Here is a 14,564-nt window from a genome sequence, read left to right on the forward strand (position 1 = left end):
CAAGTAATGAGTTATCAGAATATAAATGTATGCAAATTTAGATGTTATCTACAGCTTATATTTTAAAATGTATATGTATATAAGATACATATATGCATTCAGTAATACTGATTGATATATGAGCCCATGTGCATTGTAGGAGTGCGGGGAGAATTACAAATGATAAGTTGGAATCATGAAATATAAAGAAAGATGCAATTAAATTACAGCCTCAAAAATAAAGTATCAAATCAGAGTTAAAAATAAAGGAACAAGCAATATTTTGTGAAAAATGACGCCGTACATCACCAAATAATGTTGGCAAATAGCAATGGGTTTGTGTTTGTATTTAACTCTTTGTGTATGTAATATTAAACTGAATAGTATTTTGTTACTCCTATTTTGATACAATGTGTAATGAGATTCTTCATGTAAAGTGACTTATTTGTTCCTCGACTTCGGTAACCTAATAGTGATAAAGTTATTGTGCATTACAATATTTTCATTATTGTTTTTTCGCACTGAAAGAAACACATTTCATAGTGAAATGCTGCTTTCATTTAACATTCAGGAGCCTTATAGATCAGACATAATCTGAACATCACAATACTTTTCATATACTGTACTCTTCTTAGTATGTTATTGGATATTCTGAATATCTTCATAGTACATTTTAACGGTATTCCAGTAAGTCAGGACTCTGTGATATCCATCAAGAATATCCAAAGCTGTAACTGTGCTCCACACTGTACTATGATTCAACCTTGTTTCTGTTTTTAAATCAATGCCTTTTATTGCATCAGTGATCTAAGATACTCCTATTCCCATCTAAGGCAAATTATTAATTTGCTGATGTCTTAGTTTCTGTTGCTGTAACAAAACACCATGGTCAAAAGGTTATGAGACAAGTGTTATTTCCTTCTATCTCTTGGCCACATATAATTGAACAATGCCAAGATAAGAACATGGATGCAAGGAATCATCAATAGTCCATGGAATAATGCTGATTACTGGCTTTATCTCCATCCTATCTACAGTCTTCTTCCTTATTATTCCCAGAACAACTTGCTTGGAGTTGGCATTGCCTAGAGGCAGCAGGGTCACTTTATAATAATCCTTAATTAGGAACATGCCTTAAACACATAACTACAAGTCAAAGTGATAGTAGCTATTCCTCAATTGATATTTCCTGTTCTCAATATGTTTAGGTTTGTGAGAGCTCATTTGCCACCAAATCTTACTAATTGGTATCATTTTAAGCAATACTGCCCTGCAGTTTAAATGTTGTCTGTAGGTATACTGCTTAAACTTTTTTTATGATTAAGGAATACCTTTGTTAAGACAAAGTAAAACAGATAAGTTGAGTATCATCTAATATTTTGAAAGTATCAAACTTTTGATAAAGCAATTTATCTTTTTATTTCTGAAGAAAATTTAAATCTGGTCAAACTAAAAGAACATAACATTTGGGAGAAAGATACAACCTAGCAACACTGTACTAGAAGCCAAAATAGAGAAAACCTCCACAATTATCATAACCTTCCCCCGCCTGCTGTGGTAGACAGGGAGGAAGGTGATCCAGACACTGTAGAACACCAACATACTGAATGTTAGGAAGTTGTCTTCATTGAATCTGTCAGGAAGGTTCCTAGCCAAGAAAGCCACAGTGAAACTCCCCAGACCCAAGGAACAGCCCAAACATTCCAAGACAATGTAGAAGGCAATGATAGTGTTTTTTTTTTTTTTTTTTTTTTTTTTTTTTGCAAATAATGATGACCTTCCCATGTTCTGATAGTATATCTCTGTCAATAAAGGGAGGACATGTCACCAACTAGATACCACAGAGAGCTAGTTGGATTAGTATCCAAATGGGAAATGAGAAAGTTATTTGCCCCTGTTATCATCATTCTTCTTATCCTTTTCCCTGGAGTAGTGAGCTTGAAATCTGTAACCACAGTTATTGTTTTGGCCAACACGGCGGAAAAAACCACTGTGAAAAATACTCCAAAAGTGGTCTGCTGTAAGATGCACGTGGTCTGGTTGAAATGTCCAATGAAGAACAATGAGCAGAGAAAACAGAAAGCTAGAGAGATGAGCAGGATGTAGCTGAGAATGTGGTTATTGGCTTTCATAATGGGAGTATCCTTGTACTTCACAAAAGTGACTAGAACTCGAATTGTGATGGCTGAGAAGGACAGGGCCATGCAGCCTAGAGCCATCCCCAGTGTATCTTCATAAGCTAGAAATGACACAGTTCTTTGGAGGCACTGTGTTTGCTCTAAATTGACGTATGAATCATCTGGACATCACACACACTGTTCCATATCTGCTGGCAAACAACGACAAACCCTTATATATTATCATATTCTGTAGTTAATATTTTTGTTTGTATTATTCAGAGGATATATAAATAAATAATTTGATTTTGAGCATCTACTACATTTCTTACTGATATAGGGACCATTAACTTAATATGGATTTCTGTTCACCTATGCTTTTAGATGGAAAAGATTATCATCACAGAGAATGGAACAAAAGTGCTTATTAAACCAAGAAGAAAGAAAAATGTGATTAATAATATTTATAATCTCAGGTTATATTATTCTTCAAACCATAAATTTACTACAGACAGACAAAATAATGTGCAGATATAGTTGTTGATGCCATTTCATGTAAGACACTATGTACTGTGCTTTGAGAGTTGTGCACTGTGTCTGTACCTATGCATAGGCACCAGAGCATATAATTACTTATGCAAAACCCATTCACATAAGGGAATATTGTCCTTGAAGAAGACCAAAGATAGATCTCAAGGATCTGTGCATATCCCTCTTGTTGTATAATCTCTTTTTTCCCAACTACACAGTCCAAGGTTATGGATATTGATGGATACGGTGTGAAGGTTATGGGTATTGATATTCATCCTTTTTTCCTTAGGTAGACAGTGATTACTGATAAGCACTATCTCATGTGTTGCTGCATTCTTGAAATATCTACCCTTGTTCAAACTTTTAGAAGAAGTCTTAATCCTTTAAGCCGTGTAAGTTATTAAAATATATTTCATTAAAGAACAACTGTTATCCTGAGCATCTGGTCTTTGTCAGGCACTAAGCTGTGTTATAGAGAGAAAGATTGTGTACTGACAATGTAGTCAAGATTCTTTGTACAAACGATCAAAGAAGAATAAAGATCTGCAAAGATTATGGTTAAAATTATTGTTTTTAAAAGTGTTACACTGGGTTGGGTATTTAGCTCAGTGTTAGGGCGCTTGCCTAGCAGGAGCAAGGCCATAGGTTCCATTTCCAGCTCCGTAAATAAGAAAAGAAAAAAAAGTGTTACACATGTATGATACCCTAAACATTTTCTGCATAATATAAAATAGTAGTCACTATATTATGAGAAAAATGAGATTTTTGTATAAGAAATTGCAGTTTATTTCCTAGGGTGCAAAATATATTGACATTATTCAATCATTATATTCTGAAAACTGGAGTTTTAGGTATTCATCTAGGCCATATCATATTTCTAGTTTTGAAAGAGACTATATTTTTTGTCTATATTTAAAAAAGTATTTTCAATATTTTATTGAACAATTTTATCCTTCATGCAGGCATGTACCTTTATCGCTGGAACCGTCGTTATCTGGGCACTGTACACAATCAAAGCAGCAGTCTCCACTTTCATTCTGATGGATTTTCCTGAATCCAGCAGTACATGTCACACTACACGTGGAGCAGGGAACCTGAGGCAATGCACACACACACATACACACACACACACACATACACACACAAACGCACACACACACACACAAAAGTGTGTGTCAGTGCAGTTAATGTATATATAATATATACAATGACCCATAGATTGATTGATATGACATTGTCTGTCTTGGCTATAAATATTCCCCTGATTATTTATTATCATATATTACTTTCCAGTGCACTGGAATTTACACAATATTTACCATATCATGTAATATTATATGTAGCATGTCAGTTATAGCAATAAAATTTTTTTTCTTCTTAAACTAATTAATAGAAATGAAAGGTTTATTTGGCATCCGTTTCTCTCTCAAGATTTATAAGTAAAAAATAAATTAGAGCAGTGAGTTGTATTGAGAGAGAAGGTAGGCTACACCAAGAAAGAGTTGTTCAAATGAATAAGAACAAAGTATGTTATGTAAGACTCTCATACAATTAATGGACTTTTTCTAAGTTTAAATGAAAATCTTGAATCTCCATTCCATTCCCCTCCCTCAGCTTTTATGAGGGAGCTTCAACACCAACCTTCCCACTTTGGCATCACTACTCTAATATTCCCCTATGCTAGGGCATCCAACTTCCACAAGATCCCTCCCACTGATTACAGAAACAGCAATCTTGTGCAGAGGAAGGGAAACTGGGAATGGGAATAACATTTAAAATGTAATAAAGTATATTGAACAATAAAATATATAAATTAAAAGTAGCATTTGGTCTTCATCGCATGTTTACTGTTTCAGTGCCTCATGTTTTAAATTTATATAGATTGAAAAAATAACCATTGTGGCATATCTACCAATGTTCCTACTGTGGCCCATTCCAAGTCTTCAGATATATGAAGTTGTTGACTCTGTGTGAAATAAGGAAAATAACTTCCTATTTTGACTTTTAATCCAAGGCCTTGTGGAAAATTACAAATGATGTAAATGTCATATTCTACACACTGATTTTCTCTGTGATTCATGTTTACCAGTTCTCCAACGGGGTTACTGAATACACTGGTTTTCACTGAGGAAGCCACCTAAATGAGATGCATCATTAGATGATTACATATGCATATCAATGTAGGCAATGCTGAATTGAGAATGTACCATATTTTTTTAATGTCTTTCCAACAAGACAGGTGTATGAAACTAATCACATGTAGTAAAATAGATTATACCTCCTGAATCATTAAAAATTAATATACTTATTAATGTTTGATTTTAAAACATGCTCGAAAAAATAATTACCAGAAAACAAGTAACATGGTGTGTGTGTGTGTGTGTGTGTGTGTGTGTGTGTGCATGTTTGTCAAAATATTATTTAGGAACTGAAGCCACCTATGTAAGAAATAAGTAGAAATCTAAAATTCTAGAAGTTGTGGAAATAAAGAATGGTAGTAGGTATTTTATATGCATACTGTATACATATATGAAATAAACAGAAACTTAATAAAATGTGTACTCATAGTCATTTGCGATTTCATAAATAATTATTAATTTAAAAGAATAACTATTAATCAAAGCACATGTACTTATTCTTGAGAAACAATTCTTGAGAAAAATTTTCTACCCTAATCAATACTTAAGGTTTTCACTAATCTCCTATTTTAAATTTGACGTCATGTGGAAAAATTTTGAAACACATTTTCACAAAATACACTGATATTCATAAAAATATATTGTCTCCTATTAAAAGATCACTGTGCATGATATATATACATGTAAAAGATTCATTTGAGAGTTTTGCAGTGTTGAGATCTTCAGTCTAATAGAATAATCTCTAAAATATATGTGAGCTTCTCAGGGGCGTGAGAGAGCATATTGATATATCTAATTATAATGAATACATGAAGCTTTACCTGCTGACAGTCAATGAACAATCCTTTGGCTTTTGCCAATTTCTGAGTACTGTACTTGTTGTAAAATGAATTCATGGTAAGAGTGGGCCACAGCATACACAACATTATACAAATTGTAACCATCTTCACTCAGGACCATGTCAAATGTGCGCTGTGCTAAGCAATGTATTGTTGAAAGTAAAATAATCCATTTTAACATTGTTCTTTGAGATTGCACAGTTAAAATGATTCCACACCAGCATAGACTGTGAAATGTCTACTGGATTCTTAGACGTGTTTATTGTTTGCATAAAATTTCTGAATTCAGCAACGTCACTGTGGTGGTGTACAAAAAGGACAATCCCATGAAAGTAATCAAAGCTGAAATCTTGTATATTTGTGATAACATCCCATTGCGAGGTTGTGATACAGATTCTCTGAGCACCTAAGTTTCCCCATCTCCTATAGCTGACTTCTAGAGTAGAGTTCATTTCATCATAACTGATAACAATTTTTGCTTTAGATGTCATAAGTTGTTGGTCATAAACCTTAACCCTTGCCATGTATAGTTGCATGTTTTCTGGGATCATATTCACAAAAGCTAAACAGACCGCATGCCTTTGCATTTCTTTTCTCAAGTCTGAGAGAAACTGAGTACCTTGGTCATCATCTGTAATGGCCATTCCTATCCAATTCCATTTACAATGAACATCAGGGATGTCATGCCATGGGACAAACACTTGTCCTTTGATGCCAACTGATGGACATAGGGAAACTTGTCATTGCCACTCAGGTTAGGGTTAAATGGTCCAAAGAAGATCTGAAAAGTCTGTAAGAGAGGATGAATTATCCCCTGAGAAATATTATTGTTAGGATGTTTGGAGTCATGTACAATTAATGTTACTCACCATTCATAACTTAGTTTAAGGATAGAATGATTATATTACAAATATTATATATTTTCCTATTATATTCAAGACTATTCTTCACAAGTCTGAGTATTCAGTTTTGCCTGTTAGATCAGGAATTTGAACAACAGATTATTAATATATATATATATATATATATATATATATATATATATTTGTGTGTGTTTATGTATGTGTGTGTGTGTGTGTGTGTTGTGTTCGTGTGTGTAACAGCATACTCAAAAATGTGTGGGGTCCAAGTTTTCTTGTAGGCACATGTAAAGGTAGTTTTAAAGTTAATTCATACAGTGTCTCACATTCTTACCTTTGGAGCTTTGGAATTAATTGCCAGTTTTAAGAATGTTTTCCATAATGGTTCTGTAAGCTATACATACATGTTGTCTCCAATCTACAGATAAAATTAGTAAAATCCAAATCTTTGCTTGATTGTGAATATACTTAATTCACAATTCCCAATGTATCTTCACACATACCAAAAATGATTTAAAATAACAAAGACATGTTGGATAAAAGATGAGGATTCTTGTTGATCTCATCAGTAGCAAAAAAACATAACCAGAAAAAACTCCTATTTTCTTTCTGGTATTCAAAAACTAAGCATAGTGATGATTAAAGAGGTGTTAGAAACGTAAAATTTCAATTGTACTATGATAAATATATTTGTCCTCCTAGATTTTCTCTGTTATATTGATCAAAAAAGTAAAAGAAATAGTAAACATCAATATCATACTGTTAATAAGTTTAATATGTGACTGAGTATTTGCATGACTAGACCAAAAAATATTCTAGTAAAAAATAGAATGAAGCTAGGCAGGCTATTTCCCTATTCAGTGACAACTTCAGAATGACAGGAGGGGCTCATTTAAATAGTATTTTAAAGCACAATATATGTATATTCATAAGTGTATATGTAATAATAATAAGTGGAATCAAGTACAACAAACTTCCCTACTCCCACCCATATATATTTCAGTATATGAATTTATGCACAACTTTTAAGACCAAAATAAGATAACCTTTTAATAGAGGGCTTTGATGCGTGCTCAGACAGGAATCATTGACAGATATTGGAGGATAGGCAGTGGTGCAGTTTCATCGCACTTAAATTTTGCCAAAGGTGGGAAATGCGAATTCAGGGCAAATGAGAACTCATATTTCACCATATGTTATCCACAGAGTCAACAGATATTTCATTTTCCAGCTTTGTGAATTAGAACACAGTTTAGTAACACTAAGCTAAACTGTGACATATTTGAAAGTATTAAAATAGTGATAGATGTTATAATTACTTTTCAGTGGTTCCCTAGGTTACAGGGAGAAAAACACAATGGAATCTGAAAATTTTTTTTCAGAGCTATATATTTCTAATTCATGACATTTAAAGAGAGAATGTTAATGACTTACCTAAAATTAATGTAATTAAGAAGTTTATTATAAAAATTTTCTTCAATAGGTCCTTCGATTGTAAAAAGGATAAAACCACAGTCATTTTGCAAATCTCCATCATTATCTTCACTATTCTTTATCCTCCAAAAGCAACTGGGTTCAGTCAAACTGAACAAGAATAGAGAAAACTTCAGGAACCAAAAGGCAACAGTGAACCCACACAGCATCTTCATGTCTGCTAGGATCTAGCCTGGAGCAGCTGTGAAACCTATTTTTTATGTGTACAAACATAACACCCACATTTACATGTATGTGTTTATTCTAAGACTTCTGCTGTCTGGAGATTCACTTAATTATATTCAAGAGTTCCTTCCCATTCATCCTATGTTCTGCTCCCTGGATATAGTGGGAAAATTCTGGCCTCAAGCTCTACTAGATCTGAGGTCTGAAAACTTTTGATCAAAACATTTCCAAAACCATGTTTTGAAGATCATGTTCTCCATCAAAACCGCCATGATTTCATTCATATCTGTGACACAAATCTTCCAAGGGAAAATATTCTTTTGGACAGCTTGAACCAGATCACGTGTAAACAGCCGTATGTGTGAACCCAATTGATTTCATCAGAACTTCTATAGTAAGACTAGAATTGAGAAGTTATAAATGTTCCATATCATTAAGGGTTTGACTTGAATCATGCGACATTTTGCCTTCCATTTTCTATTGAAGGGAAGCACAGTCTCACAAGGAACATTGAGTCAGGAGTGGACCATTTTCTCTCTTCATTCCCTATTGTATGAAATTCATGTTTACAAAATCTCCTCAATCTTCCTATGGTTCCTTTTATCCGGAAAAGGTGTAATTATGTTAAATCCAATAATGCCTGGAATTATACAGATTCAATATCCATGCTGTCCGATATATGTTCCAGTGCAGACATTTAATGAGTTTTAATGCTGATCGATTGCCTGATAATCAGTCCTTGACAGTCAATGCCATTTGTTAAAACATTTTTCTTTGGTTGAGTCTGTTCATACCTCATTATGATGAATGAGAACAATTGCATATGTTTTATTTGAAGGAATGAAACAATTTATGTGTCATTTATGACAGAGAATTTTATTGCTAATATTAATAAATACATTATATCATTTTTATTTTTGTCTAGTTGGTATTTGTTTTGATATAGTACTGTCATATTTGATATTGCAACAACACAGATTTATGTCTGATATGTTCACATATGTAACTTGATTACATTACAATGAGTGACACGGCTGGAGCATTGAATGTGATTTATAATTTTTGAACTGCCTTATTCTTATGTCCATAAGAGCCACACTGAATTCTATTCTAATAGAAATAAAGTGGAAATTTTACTCTATTTTCAGGATAATTTTTACTTCCCTGGCTTACAATAAAATCTTATTATAAGGTTTATGAACTTTACTACTCACTATGGATTTAAATTTGTTCCATATTTTGGTAAATTATGTCTTTGACAGTATAAGTCTTTTTTCAGTACTTTAACAACTAAAAATGGGTAAATAGAATGTCCTAATGGGAATTTCCGTCATTTTCTATACTCTGTGGTAATGCCATGTTAAATGATTTGGGAACATGCATGGAGGCTGACTCTTTCACTCTGTTGTGACTGCAATTAAAATGCCATCCTGAGCCATGTGACCATTTGGAACTTATTTGGTGCTCATATGGATTGGACTGAGATACATACTGTTGTCATTATATCAAGCATAGTGGTGAAATATGCAGATTTTTTATTAATATCGAATTTGCTTTTGTCAAGTTTGACAGGTGAGGCTCCATATTGTTTTCACAAGAGACAATCTTTATGTTATTTGGAACACAAAAAATACTTCAGAAATCTCTTTCTCGGGGTTGGGGATTTAGCTCAGTGGTAGAGCGCTTGCCTAGGAAGCGCAAGGCCCTGGGTTTGGTACCCAGCTCCGAAAAATGGAACCAAAAAAAAAAAAAAAAAAAGAAATCTCTTTCTCTTTTTGCCTAAATCACACGTTATAGGCTTGATATGATGAAAAGAATGCACTCACACACTACAGTGTCCCTCTTGATTATTAAGGACATCTTTGGTTCATTTGTTTCCTTTATGTCATTCTGTTGGATGGCCATCTTAATATTTGCACTATAATATTTGATTGGTATATAAAATAAAAATTTGCTTTTATATTTAAGAGAGAATATTCCATTGTCTCCTTCTAGTTTGTTGTCCCTTTATTTCTTGTGGAATTATATATCTGATTCCTTCCTATGTTACGTAGAACATGTGACAGCCTCTATTTAATTTCATTTCCTAGAATAATATTACAAGTATTGGTGAAGTGCTTTCATTAAATGTTTGATATTATTCATTAGAAAGACGTTCTTTTGCTGCTTGTTGCCCATAAATCCTATGCTGATTTTTGTTACTTCAATCACTTAGAACTTAGTTTGATACATTACTGAGATAAGAGGTAGTCAAGCATTGAAGAAATTTTGAATATCTGAACTGAATTCTGTCCATGGATAGAAAGGCTTCTTCTTTCATGACAAAAGTATGAAATAACAAAGATCATTGATTAAGCACAAATATTTGCAAGGCACTGTGACGTCCCTTGTATATGCATGCACCAATAAATATAACTTCAGTATCTTCATTGAAATGGAAGAGCATGTCAGTCAAATATAATGACCCTGATTTATGTAGGAAAGAAACATTCCATTTAGTTTATTGAAACAAATGTAACTAGTTATTTCTCAATTAAAATAGGATTTTTAACACAATGCATCATAACTGACATGACATATTACTTATGTAATCCTGAAAGTACATAGTTAGGCAGAGTTTTGCTGGTGATTTTTCCACGTTGTCCCAATATAAACTTTTTTTTCTCTCTTTAATGATTTTTCCATTTTTTTTGGTTATTTTATTTACTTACATTTTTCCCTACATCTTAATTGAATTGGGTATTTCTTTTTTTCATCTTTATTAACTGAGTATTTATTGTTTACACTTTCATTGTTATCCCCTTTCCCAGTTTCTGAGACAACATCCCCCTAGCCCTTCCCACTCCCCTTCTCCTTGTGTGTTCCCCTCCCCATCCTCACCCATTTACTGCCCTCCCTGCAACAATCACGTTCACTGGGGCTTCAGTCTTGGCAGGACCAAGGGCTTGCTCTTCCACTGGTGCTCTTACTAGTCTATTCATTGCTACCTATGAGGTTGGAGCCCAGGGTCAGTCCATGTATAGTCTTTGGGTAGAGGCTCAGTTCCTGGTAGCTCTGGTTGTTTGGCATTGTTGTTCACATGGGGTCTCAAACCTCTTCAGCTCTTCCCCTCCTTTCTCTGGTTCCTTCAACGGGGGTCTCTTAACAATTCAGTGGCTTGCTACTGGCATTCGTGTATGTATTTTCCATATTCTGGCTGTGCCTCTCAGGAGAGATCTATATCCAGTTCCTGTCGGCCTCCACTTCTTTGCTTCATCCATCTTGTCTAGTTTGGTGGTTGTATATGTATGGGCCACATGTGGGGCAGGCTCTGGGTGTTCCTTCTGCCTCTGTTCTACAATTTGCCTCCCTATTCCGTGCCAAGCGTTTTATTGCTCCCCTTTTAAAGAAGGATTGAAGCATTCGAATTTTGGTCATCATTCTTGAGTTTCATGTGTTCTGTGCATCCAGGGCATTTCAACCGTTTGGGCTAATATCCACTTATCAATGTGTACATACCATGTTTGTTTTTCTGTGATTGGGTTACCTCACTCAGAATGATATTTTCCAGTTCCTTCCATTTGCCTATGAATTTCATAAAGTCATTGTTTTTGATAGCTGAGTAATATTCCATTGTGTAGATATACCACATTTTCTGTATCCATTCTACCTTTGAAAGGCACCTGGGATCTTTCCCGCTTCTGGCTATTATGTATTAGCCTGCTATAAACATAGTCGAGCATGTGTCTTTGTTGTATGTTGGGGCATCGTTTGGGTATATACCCAAGAGAGGTATAGCTGAGTTCTCAGGTAGTTCAATGTCCAGTTTTCTGAGGAACCTCCAGACTGATCTCCAGAATGCTTTTACCAGTCTGCAATCCCACCAACAATGGATGAGTTTTCCTCGTATTCTACATCCTCGCCAGCATCTGCTGTCACCTGAGTTTTTGATTTTAGCCATTCTCACTGGTGTGAGGTGAAATCTCAGGTTTGTGTTGATTGGCATGTCCCTCATGGATAAAGATGTTGAAAATTTCTTTAGGTGTTTCTCAACCATTCAGCATTCCTCAGCTGTGAATTCTTTGTTTAGCTCTGAACCCCATTTTTTAATAGGGTTATTTGTCTCCCTGCAGTGTAACTTCTTGTGTTCTTTGAATATTTTGGATATAAGCCCTCTATCTTTTGTAGGATGGGTAAAGATCTTTTCCCAATCTGTTGGTTGCCATGTTGTCCTAACCACAGTGTCCTTTGCCTTAGAGAAGCTTTGCAGTTTTATGATGTCCCATTTGTCAATTCGTGATCTTAGAGCATAAGCCATTGGTGTATTGTTCAGGAAATTTTCTCCAGTGCCCATGTGTTCGATATAAGTTAGTTATTTTTACACAGTTCTTTTTGTTTGTGTGTGTACACTGTTCCTTGTCGACAACAACTTTTTTTGTTTTCCTCAATGAAGACTGTTGCTCATTTGTGAGTCTTCATGAACTCAATGTGAAATGGTTAAAAATATTTATCCCGTTAGAATAGGCTGCATCTTTTTAACAACTCTTTAAAAAGAAGAAAAACGAAAGCAAATCTCTGACTTTAAAGATGACTTATATGAATTCACATTGTTTACCAAGTTGTGGTAGTTTAAGAACACCACTTAAGAGGCAAAATAAACTTGGTTTATATTAAAAAAAAAAGTTTTCGGAGCTGCAGAGGAACAGCCTTGAAAGATGCTACTGACATGGAGCCTCAGCCCATGAGGAAGACGACAGAATACAGAAATCTTCTTGTTCCTGCTAGAGCTATGGCAGTGCATCCGTGTGCTCCTGATACTTGGGGAACTGACATAAGAGAGCCTGGAGATTGAGGCTACAAAGGGAGTCATTGTGGTTTCTCATTACCAAGCCCAGTGAAACACAAAACAGTACAACTCAGAAATTCATCTCTCCTGCCCTTGCAGTTGCAAGGGGAAATGGGATGTATCTTTGGACAGTTCTCAAGTTTCTTATGAGTCTCCATTCTCCAGCTCTGAGCCCAGTCTCACCAGTTTGTTGGATGTGAATTGTATGATCCCAAATTGATGTGCAAAATTTTTTCCTATAATCCAGCTTTTCATCAAAGCCACTAAGAACCAAAATGTAAACAAAAAGCCACGGCTTCTTAAAAACTTTTTACTGCTTTCATTTTCAAGGGCTCAGGCCACCATCAAGGTGACTAAAGCTGGGGTGAGCATGCAAAAGTCTCAGAGGTATTGGTCCTGTACTGGGAAGATCTTTTCAGATACCCCTGTAAGATTCTGGACTCATTTGCAGGCGATATACAGGTGGGACTCTTTATCCTAGTATCTAGATGTGAAAATGGCACTTCCAACTCCTGTTTGGGGATGGCTTACCCAGGGAGATTGGCTCAGTGGTCGAGAGTATTGGCTGTTCTCACAAAGGACCCAAGTTCAATTCTAATAAGTACCTGTCAACTCACAACTGAGATGATCTGACACCTTCTTTGGCTTTCTAAGCATCAGACATTCATGTGGACACCACATATATTCAGACAAAATACCCACTCACATTACATACATAAAAAATTGACAATCAAATAAATAAATATCATGTGTGCAACCTGAAAAAAAAGTGGCTGTTTAAAATAAAGATAAATCCAATGATAAAGTATCTCCCTACCATTGAGAAGTTACTGCTATGGACACTTTATCTGAGCTCCTCCTCAGTAGTGAAGGGTGAGCTGTCACTGAAGTATGACAATGTTTTGTTTCCTACTTGCTTCACTCAACCTTCTGTAACTTTCCATACAGCACAGTTCCACCTGTTAGAATTGATGTTTTATAAAAAGTGTAGAGAACCTTTCCTTGCTACTTGCTTCAAGACACTTGGCAGGAATCTCACATTATCAGAACAAAAGAAAAATCCTGGGGAAGAAATCTTGCTTTGGTCTTGAACTAAGAAAATAGGCCCTGATTAAGAACATTTACATTTGAGTTAATGCAAAGCTCAGAGCAGGCTCAGCTGAAGCTTGTGTGGCAGTCCTTTAGTATTAGTCATCCTGATTAGTCCCTAATGGGTTTTACAGGATTTTATCATCTCAACTCAGAATTGATCTGGTAATTCTGCATGTAATTAAAGTGACATAAAAGCAGACTGATTAAAATAAAGCTATTTCAGCCTCAGAACTGGCTGGAGTAATGTTAAATGTTGTCTATTTGTCTTTTTCTTTTTAATCCTCACCCCTGCCCTCGAGAACTTGTTGAATGACTGAGCTGGCTTGAACAAAAAAGCCAAGGATATGATTTATAGAGTGTACAGGGAGGGTATACATCAGCCGGCACATGCAGAGGCATCCTCCCCTGCACACCCAGACACCAGTCATATGATGGGTACTAGTATCGAACAAAGTTTAATTAGGGGCATGTGAAGGGGAGTTGAGATGGGAGGACAGGCAGAGAAAAGGAGGAGACAGAGAGAA

At 35.2% G+C, this 14,564-nt stretch overlaps 1 pseudogene; it reads right to left on the minus strand.

Moving 5' to 3' along the window:
• Nucleotides 1–1,477: 1,477 nt before the first annotated feature.
• LOC134484499 (vomeronasal type-2 receptor 116-like) lies at nucleotides 1,478–8,113 on the minus strand (annotated as a pseudogene).
• Nucleotides 8,114–14,564: the final 6,451 nt, after the last annotated feature.

This window comes from Rattus norvegicus, chromosome Y, assembly GCF_021556685.1.
Source record: "Rattus norvegicus strain SHRSP/BbbUtx chromosome Y, alternate assembly SHRSP_T2T, whole genome shotgun sequence".
Lineage (NCBI taxonomy): Eukaryota > Metazoa > Chordata > Mammalia > Rodentia > Muridae > Rattus > Rattus norvegicus.